This window comes from Rutidosis leptorrhynchoides, chromosome 2 (assembly GCF_046630445.1).
Source record: "Rutidosis leptorrhynchoides isolate AG116_Rl617_1_P2 chromosome 2, CSIRO_AGI_Rlap_v1, whole genome shotgun sequence".
In the NCBI taxonomy this organism is placed as follows: domain Eukaryota; kingdom Viridiplantae; phylum Streptophyta; class Magnoliopsida; order Asterales; family Asteraceae; genus Rutidosis; species Rutidosis leptorrhynchoides.
This window is the reverse complement of record NC_092334.1, coordinates 255,881,581-255,892,802: the sequence shown is the minus strand read 5'-3', so window position 1 is coordinate 255,892,802 and position 11,222 is coordinate 255,881,581.

The following is an 11,222-nucleotide window of genomic DNA, read 5'->3' as shown; positions in this document are numbered from 1 at the left end:
GGAATGTTCGGTACCAAAGGGTGATGGCATGGTGTGCTTCAACTGCCAAGAAGAAGGACATCGTAAGTCGGAATGTCCCAAGTTAGCGGGGACGGGGGCGGCAAGGAGACGTTAAGGTACGTTTTGTTTTAATAAATATGTCCTTTAATTATTTATTAAGTGCCGTTGAATTTGAGTTTGTAAAATGACTTGTGTTGTGCATATTGTTGTTACGGGTGACGTTCCTAATGGAAGTACCCTATGGTGACATTTGATTGTCGGGTGAAGGGCGTAAGACTTGGTGCCACCAAGCATTCCTTAGTATTGGGAAAGGTTTATACCAAGCCATGGAAATTGGTTTTGGTGTTCGATTGTTAAGCGCGTGTTCGCTTGTATGTTGGAATTGATGAACCATGAGGTTCAACGAGTGGGATGAAACCCTTGAAATCGAGTGTTTTGGATCTCGATGTACGTTGGTAAAGGAGTCTACGTGACACGATATTAGGTGCCTCTTTTATACCTACTAGCATGGTGTTCGACTCCGATTGTGTTATGGTTACATTGTACTTAGGGTACCGAAGTGAAACCCTTAGGTACATGAGTGACTAGGTGGAAATTGAAAACTAGAGCAATTGGATGATTGCGAGGGTGTGGTTTGTGTAATCGTGGTACACTTTTTGTTCGAAGTGTTTAAGGATTGATTGAAATCCTTCGTGTGCTCAAGGCTGGAGCAAGATATGGTGATGGGTCGTGTGAGCCCAATCGTTTGTAAAGTCTACCCTTGGTAGCATTGTACGGTTGTACGAGTTGTGGATATGGGACGTAGTTCCAAGTGGGGGAGTTACACTCCCGCACGAGGAAGTTTTAGTGTGATATTTCGGATGATGCTTTTGGTAGATCCGAAAAATGTTGTCGAGACCTGGTTTTGGTCGATTTGTGGTAGATTACAATTTCGGATAAATTGTACTTATGGTTTGGATTTGAATTATCACCGAGGTGGTAATGTGGTAAATCTCGTTGAGAGATAATGGACGTGTTTGGTGAGCAAGGTGAAATCCTTCGATTAAGGGAGGTGTGTATCGGATTCTCTTCTAGAGAATTATTGTTTTGTGCCTATGTTTGATATAGGTGGTTCTTGCTCGAGTGTGTGAATGGTTAGTGGTATCCGTTAGGATTCACTATGGCGTAGCAGAGCGCGATGTTACGCTACTCGTCGTTCGAGGCCAAAAAGGGCGTTGATTGATGAAGCATGACTTTCGGAGTCCGCTGACTTCATCATGGTATTGGTGATTGATGAAGCATGACCTTTAGGGTCAGCTGACTTCATCATGGGAGTATGCGATTGGTGGAGCATGACCTTCGGGGTCCGCTGACTTCATCATGAGCGAGGTGTTATATCGGTGAAGCATGACCGTTGACGGGGTCCGCTGACTTCATCCGATGTTGAGATTGGTGAAGCATGATCTTCGGGTCCGCTGACTTCATCATGGTAGTGGATCACGTGTGATTTCAGATTCACGATGACGCATGTGGTTTCGATCATCTTATTGTGGAAGTGAGTCGCGTGTAGTTCGGATTCACCAATGACTCATGTGGTTTCGGTCATTGTATTGAGGAGTGAGTCTCGTGTAGTTCGGATTCACAAATGACTCGTGTAGTTTAGTCATTCCTCCGGGATAGTGACTCTCGTGTAGTTCGAATTCACTAAGGCGCGTGTAGTTCGGCCATTCCCGATTGTTGTTGTGGTGAAGGTAGTGAGTCGCGTGTAGTTCGGATTCACTAAGGCGCGTGTGTTTTCGGCCAGCCTTCGTGTTGTTGATCTGTCGGTTGTTTTATACACCGATGGTGGGGTCGTGAGGACCGTGTGTTGTGATATATCGGTTGTTTTATACACCGATGGTGGGGTCGTGAGGGCCGTGTGGTATGTTTAGTGATGCGATAGTCGTGTTTCGCTCACATGTTGTTACGGGTGTGACAATAGTCAATTTTGTACACCTTGAGTTTAGCGTTGCCATGATTGTTTTGGGCGTTATCGATTGTAGCCGTCTGGTTTATGATGTTATGGTAGTTGTGTATGGGTCGTGCTGCGCACTACGAGGGATATTAAGTGGTGAGTATTATCCGTAAGGATTCGCTTTATTTCGGTCTTCTTCGGTTTGATGGTTGACCTTGTCTGGGTTTGTGGTTGTTACTAGCGATGTACTTGGTATGGTACGCTAGGGGTCGATATCTCGGTACGAGATTGGTTGAGTTTTCCCGATATGAGGGATTGAGTTAGTGCTAATCCTCGGAAATTGTAGAATTCGATAAATCGCGGGTGACAATTTAGTTGTTAAGGGTAACTCTTTGGGAAGAATTGCTTAGGAAGGTCAGTTGGGAGATATGTTTGGGGACCGTGAAATGTGGTCCGTTTGGTAAGTGATGAGGATCACGAGGACGTGATCGAGTCTAAGTGGGGGAGAGTTGTAACACCCCATTTTTCTTCGTACATGATATATAGGTGTATGGTGTAGGTATGACTATAGTTTGAAGGATTTGAGACGTGTTTGGGAGTTAAAGTCTTGTACGCGAGAGAAGGGCTCAAGTCGAGCATTAGGTCGCGGCACGACACAGAAGGCCGCGGTGCGGCATTACACTAGAATTAGGATCAGAAAGCTTGTAAACAAAGCCACCAGTTCGAGGCAATGGTCGCGGAGCGACGAATAAGGCCGCTGCGCTGCAATACGGGCAGACTGGCACCGATTTTGTGTAATTTTAAATGAGGAGCAAGGGCTTTAGTCTTTTCGCGTTTGAGCCAGATTTGGGGTTTTAACCTCATCCACTCATTCATTTTCTTTATTTTCTTTTTCCTTTTCTTTCCTATTTTCCTCTCAAAACTTAAAATCCTCAAGTGATTCAAGTGGGATTTTGGAAAGGAAGAAGCGGGTGGCGTAGTTGACAAGTTTGTTCTCCTCGTTCTTAGATACACGGTGATACTAGTGGTAAGCTCTAACTCCGAATTTCATTTTCGTGTTCATCATTCAAATTTGGGGCTTTTGATTGTATGATTCATAGATGGAACCCATTTAGTTGTTAATTGGAGATTAACACCAAGATTCGGGATTATAAGTGTTAAAAGCGGGTTTTGGGTTGGTTAATGATTTAACCATGTTTAAGACTTGTAAATGGTGTACAATCACTAGCATTAGTGATTATTGGTGTTTTGGAGACTTTTAGGGTTTTCGTGGTTGACTAATTTTGACTATAGTCAAAATTAGGGTTTGTTGAGGATTATAATCCGAATGTTGATTTAATAAGATTTGTAAACTTAAAATGGATTAAGTTGATGTATGAAACTGAGTTAAACATGTTTTGGTGTCAAAACTTGTAAATGGTGAGATTTTGACCTTATGGGTCAAAATTAGGGTTTATGGGCGATTTTGAGAACGATAAGTGTTTAACACTTGTGTTAGGGTTTAATTGGCATATTAGGACCATTATCACTTGTGTTAGTGATTATTGGTTAGTTTGGGCGCGGTTTGTCCTTGGAAATGCATTTGGGTCGAAATTGCACTAAGTGTCGAATTGGGTTGGTTTGTAGATACAATCTAAGTGTGTTGTTGAATTTGTGATAATGGAATAGGTACTTTCCATTGACGAGTTGCGGATTACTTGGAAGCATTCTTCAAGGCGACAGGTGAGTGTTAATATCCTATATGCATATGTATGTGTAGGATGGGTGCGGGTCGGGTGAAGTAGTTCTCGATCATAAAGCTCACTTCACATACAGGTGGATTGATGGACTTGTGTATAGGTCCAATTGGCATGTTTGTACGTTTTGGTTGACCACCTTTGGCGAGGTACACGCTTTTGTGCACGTTATCACACGTGGTTGTGATTTGGATGTTATAACCCCAATGGCGAAGGGTTGATATTGTTGTGAAGTGGATGACCCCGATGTGGTGGATTTTATAATCCCGTGACCGTGGGTTTTGATGTTGAGAAGTGAATCGCGTGTAGTTCGGATTCACGATGACTCATGTAGTTCGGTCATCTTATTGAGGTAGTAATCTCGTGTGGTTTCGGATTACTAAGGCTCGTGTAGTTCGGCCAACCTCGATGTTGTGAAGATAGTAATCTCGTGTGGGTTCGGATTACTAAGGCTCGTGTAGCTCGGTCAATCTTCATTGTGGCGTTTGGTATTCGGTAATGGGTTAAGGGGTTAACCTTATTCATTTTATATTGTTATATATATTAATGTAATGTTGTGTTGTAGCTAACCCTCCGGGTGTAGCTTATTGGCGTTGTTCACATCGTCGTTGGTAAACTTATACTTTGTTGATATCTTTAACTTGTTGCTTAATGATCGTACGGTATGCCTAGCTTAGCTTGCCTTTACACTTGGATGCTTCGGTATGCGGTATTTGATATTTGTGTGGCGTGTCCATTTTATACATATATATGTATGCAGTATATTCTCACTCTATGCGTTAGCTTACCCTCTCGTTGTTTACATTTTTATAGGTTTGCATGCTTGGCGGCTCGGGTAAGCTTGGGGATTAGAGATCTTGGCTAGGTTGCTTAGAAGATTTTGCTTTTGTATTCGATTAAGATTTGGGTAGCGTAGTCCGAAATCACCATGCTCGGTTTTGGTTGGAAACTAAACTAGTCGGGTCGTGTATGTCCGTTTGGATAACTAATCAATGTATTAAATGTTTTAAGGTTTATTAAACCTTCTATTGTATTAAAGATGTTTATGGAAACATAATTGGGACCTAAAGTATTATTTAACGCGTATTAAAAGGAAAAAAATTTATGGGCCGGTTTTAATACGGGTTGGGTTGTTTCATAAAGTCTAAGGTTTTTATAAAGCAATAGTCAATAACACCTGTTTTGAATTTAAATGACGAATATCTATCAATTTATTTTTAGTCAAAAATTGTAACACCCTCGAAGCGGGCCTAGATGTTAGATTACTATTTTGCCCTCAGGTTGTGTGGTGTTATTATATGCTTTTATTTTAATTTTATATTTATTGTTATTTAATGATGTGGATAGGACCAGTTTGTGACAAGGGTCACTGAACATGTTTGTTTATTTAATTTGGACTCCGTTAGGGCAGTTAAATTAAGTACGAAAGATATCAGATAAATGATAAATTCCCGTGTATCGCACAGTGTGGGAATTAACCTAAATTAAGTGACTAGTGAGCAGTGTTCTTACCATTTCTAGAAAATTCACCAAATACACACCGTTCTTCATCTCTTCACCTACACCAAACCCTAATCCTTAATTCTTGTTTTAGAGCTCAAATCGTTGGTATCTTTGTGTTCCTTGCGATTTACCGATTCTTTTAAGGTAAGATTTGTAGTATTCCATGCTCTAGTCTTTGAGAAAATTGAGTTTTTGTGTTAGTTTTTACAAAGTGTGTAATTTGAGTCAAAATGGTTATATTTAATGTTGTTGGAGTCCAAATCTTGTGGGTTTATGTTTCTTCATGTTTAGTGTCTTTGATTTGGTCAGTTTTGAGGTCATAATCGAGCTCTAGAGCAAGAATTGGTTGATTGTGGGTGAAACCCGTCACTTTGTTCTTCAGCTTCTGTAGATAAACACAGTTGGTCGAGTGTCTCGAGACACTCGACCGACCGACTCGACCATCGACCGAGTGTGTGAGACCCACGACCGAGTGTGTCTGCGAGAGACCATCGACCGAGTGACTTGACACTCGACCGAGTGAGTGTAGACGAACGGCCGACTGTCTCTGACAGTCGACCGAGTGTCTTTGGCAGTGAAATATTTTACTAAGTGTTGATTTTTAGCCATTATGCTGTTCGTTTGTATATTGATGATCATGATATTATAACTAACTTGTGAATATTGTTGTCAGGTGATACAGACGAGGAGAAGACTCGGTGACATCAGACTATCGAGTGATGTCGGTATCAGTGAGTGGGACTAACTGGAGTATATAGTATAGAGTAGCATGTTATATTATGATTACCATGCTTGTTAGATATACTTACTGCTGTGGTTAGTTAGTACATTGTAATGACTGTATGTTAGTTGATGCTAGTCTGCTAGAGCCCAGTGCGTCCCTACTATGTGGTAGCCTAGGTAGGAGAGATCAACCTGTGGGTTGGGTTCCTCATGTGGTAGCCTAGACATTCGAGGTGTATATATATATGTGAATGATGCGTCCGTCATGTGTGGATTATATAAATACATACACGGTGGTGGAGGAACTTCTGCTAAGCCCCAGTCCGATCAGCTGGTGGTTAATGGTTTGGCCTAGCCGCCAGAGTCTCTGTAAATGGCACTTGGGTGATGTTTATGTGTTAGACTATGTGACATGATTAGTTTGACGGTTCCTGTATACTATTCCATGTAGTTAGTTGCACTCACTTAGCTTCGTGCTAATCCCCCACATCTTCCCTGCAGGTTATGGATTTGTTGTATGCTAGTTATCAGGATGAAGATGGAATTTTGGAAGATATGTTTGACAAAGCTGAAAACTCTGATGTCGTGTCCTTTATATTAAAAGTTGTTGTAATATTTAATATAACACCCAGACTTTTAAATATTAACGTGTATATTATAACCAAGTGGATTTTATATGATATATATATTATAACCAGGTCTTCCGCTGTATTTAAAAAAAAATAAAAAATCGGGGGTGTTATAAGTTGGTATCAGAGCGTAGGTTTGGCAGCATGTGCACGGAAGTGATATGTTCCCAAACCGTGTGTCGAATCAAACATATCTTGGGGGTGGATTAAGTGAGTGAAGTAGGTATTGATGAGTTAGTTGGCGGAAACTAACAGATTATCTACTATGCTTTTGTGTGTGAGATGTCGTGATAAGACAGGTATGAAGATCGATTCCACCCTGCTGGTGCCCCGTTGACCCTCAGTGCTGACAGAACTTCAGTGGATACGTTTAATGCCGATTTGGATGAAGGTTTTCACGAGTATTAGTCGACATGGCTCCAATGAAGCGGATTCAGTTGCAGAGTTGATGAGGGTTAAGGGTGCGGGTGCGATCGAGGTGTTGATAGATACAAAAGATGTCTTCTTATTCATAAATGTACATTATTGTTACATTACTGTAACTATTATTATATTGAATCTGTAGATTGTGTTCATGCCTTTGTCAAATTGTGTGTTCGTTGTAATGATAATCTGTGATGATTAGTGATTCTTTGTGATTGAGTATTTATTCCTGTAAGATAGAAGTAAATGATAGTAGACGGATCAAGTTACTTGTCTCTGGAGCTACCCATGTCACTATCGGGATTTTATTCCCTTAGACTGACTGCTATGTTCTGTGAGACTTTATAGATATAACCTTGTGATATTGTGTCATGTGTGACGACCTGGAGATTTCCGACCAAATTTAAACTTAATCTTTATATGATTTCGATGCGATAAGCAAAGTATGTAATGTTGAGTCTAGAAAATTTTGAAACGATGTTCATATATTCAATTGACCTTCGACTGCTCTCGACGATTCATGAACAATTAATTGTAATTAGATATGTGTTTATGTATATATAAATAATAATTCAAAATATAATTTGAAGTATTATATGTTGTTGTTATTAAAAATTAATAAAATAAAAATAGGATATTATAATAATTATTATTTGAAATATATCTCTATATATAAATAAAGTATATTAAAAATAAATATTAATTGATTGTAATACTCGTTTGATGTTTCGATTGATATTAAGCAAGTTAAATTCAAACTTATGTAATTTTAAAATAAAAGGTGATACGAAAATGAATTCTATAAATTTTAGGCTTATTAAAAATGTATTTAGGAACTATTTGTTAAGTTTTAACACTTTTTATATTTTACCCAGAATTGAGAGGGACAGTTGATGTATTTTTATTTAACAAATTAAGGATCGAATTTTATACCATAATGACTGAAATAAATAAATATAATTATTATAAAAATATGGAATTTTTTGAAGACTTTTTATTCGTCACTGAGTGAACAACGGGGCACGATATAACATTCCCTGAAAAACTGTCGGTAGAGTGAAGCCAATATATCTGGCTGCTTAACTGTTGTATTTTCATTTCACATTCATATGATTGTATATGATTAATATATTATTAATATTAATATTATTATATTACATGTTTCTGTTGAGCATATCCGAGAATTGCAATTGATTGATAAGATACTGTGTTTACACGTTTGAAATTAATTGATTACTGTGGTCTTGTGTTTTCCACTATCTAAGATCTTTATATATATATATATACATATATATGTATATATATACATATATATGTATATATATACATATATATGTATATATATACATATATATGTATATATATACATATATATGTATATATATACATACATATATATGTATATATATACATATATATGTATATATATACATATATATGTATATATATACATATATATGTATATATATACATATATATGTATATATATACATATATATGTATATGTATATATATACATATATATGTATATATATACATATATATGTATATATATATATATATATATATATATATATATATATGTACAAAAGCATGATACATAAATAATAAAACACTGCCATTTGATATTCATCTCTACATTACGCTACTACTTGGGTTGTAAATCAAACGAACACCCCTTATGCTCTTGAACTGCAAACATCAACACCTCAAACCACGGTGACCACACCATCATCACCACCATCCCATCATTCTTCTTTCTTCTTTCTTTATTCGATCTGTTAACTTGGCTGAGAGTAACCATAATGTACCATGTGAACCCGCCACCATTTTTTCCGTTAGTTTATGTTTCAACTACAACGATCACCTTCATCAACGCAACACCACAATGAACCCATTTAACCACCATCGATTCACCACCATTTGAAACCTATTTTATCAACACAAAAACTCATTAAATTATAGCTACATACTTACGTTTCTGTTTCTATTTATAACTAAACCAAACCATCGTGCATCTATTGTCCGTTTATATCTTTGCTACTCGACACCCTATCACCTCCTTCAATCGACGACCACCTATTGACTACCACCCTACGCCACGTATCTTCGTTGTCATACAAACCATTACCAAGAAGAAACACCACAACCCAAAAAATCAGCTACGTCTCATATTTTTTTTTTGTTTTGCTTCTGTCCAACGAATAAACTACCCAAACCATATGTTATCATTTGAGGACAACAACCTCAATCCACCACCTTTCTCTTGTTCGAACACTACCACAAACTCACCACTTGAAACCTTCACAAACCACCATCATCAAACTATACTGCTGCTGCTAATTATATCCTGTTTCCTGTCATTATTCTGCTCATTTTCTAGTCTAGAAACCACCATGAAACCATCGATAAAAAGACTACTACTCGTGAACTACAGCTGCTGTTTGATTATGTTTTTTTTTCTGTTTCATAACCAATATCAAAACTCATTAAAACCTTGAATGCTACAATTGCTGCACTCCTCTCCTATCTCGGTGGAATTTAAACTTGAATAGGATAGATAATAAAGATAGGATAATGAGCTGTAAAGATGATCACTTTTTGCTTCATTATTTTTCTCCACCGATATATAAAAAAAAGGGGATGAAAGTGATATCCATAAAGGTGGCGGCTTTATATTCTGTTTCTATAAGTTACCGTATTATTATTTTAACGGGCCATTTATAAATCAAACCTTTTTGGGCTGCAAAAACCGAATCGGGTTGTGGTTTGTCAAAAGGGATTAATAGTCCATGTTGAGAATTGGGCTTTTGATATCACTCGAGCCGAAGCCCAAAAATCCAAATAGACTAGCTATGGCAGTTTGTTGTCGAGCTACTGCTGCTCTCTCTTGATCAAATTTCAACTATGTACAAAAATAATATATGATGGCTATGATTATGAAAGCAAATGACCATATCACTCAAACGTACAAGTTATATTTTACATGATATAGTTTATCGTTATTATAAGTCTAGTTAATAATAAAGGTACGTGTCGCGTAATGAAAAGTACTAGTTTTCTAAGCGTCCGAAAACGCGTTCGAGAAACCAAAACCGAGAGGTAAGTCAAGTTACAACGTACGAGTTATCGGAACAAAAATTACAAATTAACTATGCACGTGAATTTAATATAATATATAAATAATTATATAAATTAAATATAATATATATATAATAATAATATAAAGTGTCGGCAGGTTTAAAAAGTTGAATATGGCCATGTTCACTTAGCCATACGATCGCATGGCTATACCATTCAAGCCCCATGCGATCGCATGGGGGGGTTAGGTGGGAAAGATTGCTTAAAAGCTCGATCGTTCTAAGTTTCTGAATCATAATACACACTCGATATCTCTCTCAATATATTCATACTTATATTATTATTATTATTTTTATTATTAAGATTAATATCATTATTAATCGTATTTTTATTATTAGTAGTAATATTATTATTAGTATTATTATACATAAAATACTACGGCGAGGTTCTGCTCGCGTGATCTCAAAATAAGTTTTTTCGAGTGGGATAGAGCTAAGGAAATTATGGGCTATAGCTATGGTGGTTACGGGTGTGGATCAGGGGTATGCTCGTAAGGTCAATCTAGTGCTTATCATCTTCGTTGCGTCTACGTACTTTCATGCAATATTGAATCTCAATATTGATACGTGAGCACTCATAACTTAACTTTTATATATTATTAGTGTATCCCTGACTAGTACTCGAGTATATATGTTTATGCATGCTTGTAGGTTTAATTTTGTCGTTAGATAACTTATGATAAATTATGAATTTGATACATATGCGATTGAGATAAGGTATATGATATGCATGTCGTTGGAAAGCTGGCGAAAAACTATAAACTTTTCATTTAGATATCGTGTGGTTTGATGAACGGATTAAAAGATATCGTCAATTAAATTAGCTATAATTTTAAAGTATTATTGTTAAAATGATTATCGTTATCGTTATCGTCGTTATTATCGTTATTATTATTATTATTTAATAATCAATATTATTATTATTATTATTATTATTATTATTATTATTATTATTATGATTATCATTATTATTATTAATATTATTAAAATAATTAATATTTTTTTTATCAAAACTACCAATTTATTATTTTTATCGTCACTATTATTATTAAAAGTATCACTAATATTAAAACCATCATTTTTATTAAAATTATCGTTTTTAATAGAAATATCATTGTTATTATAAAATATCACT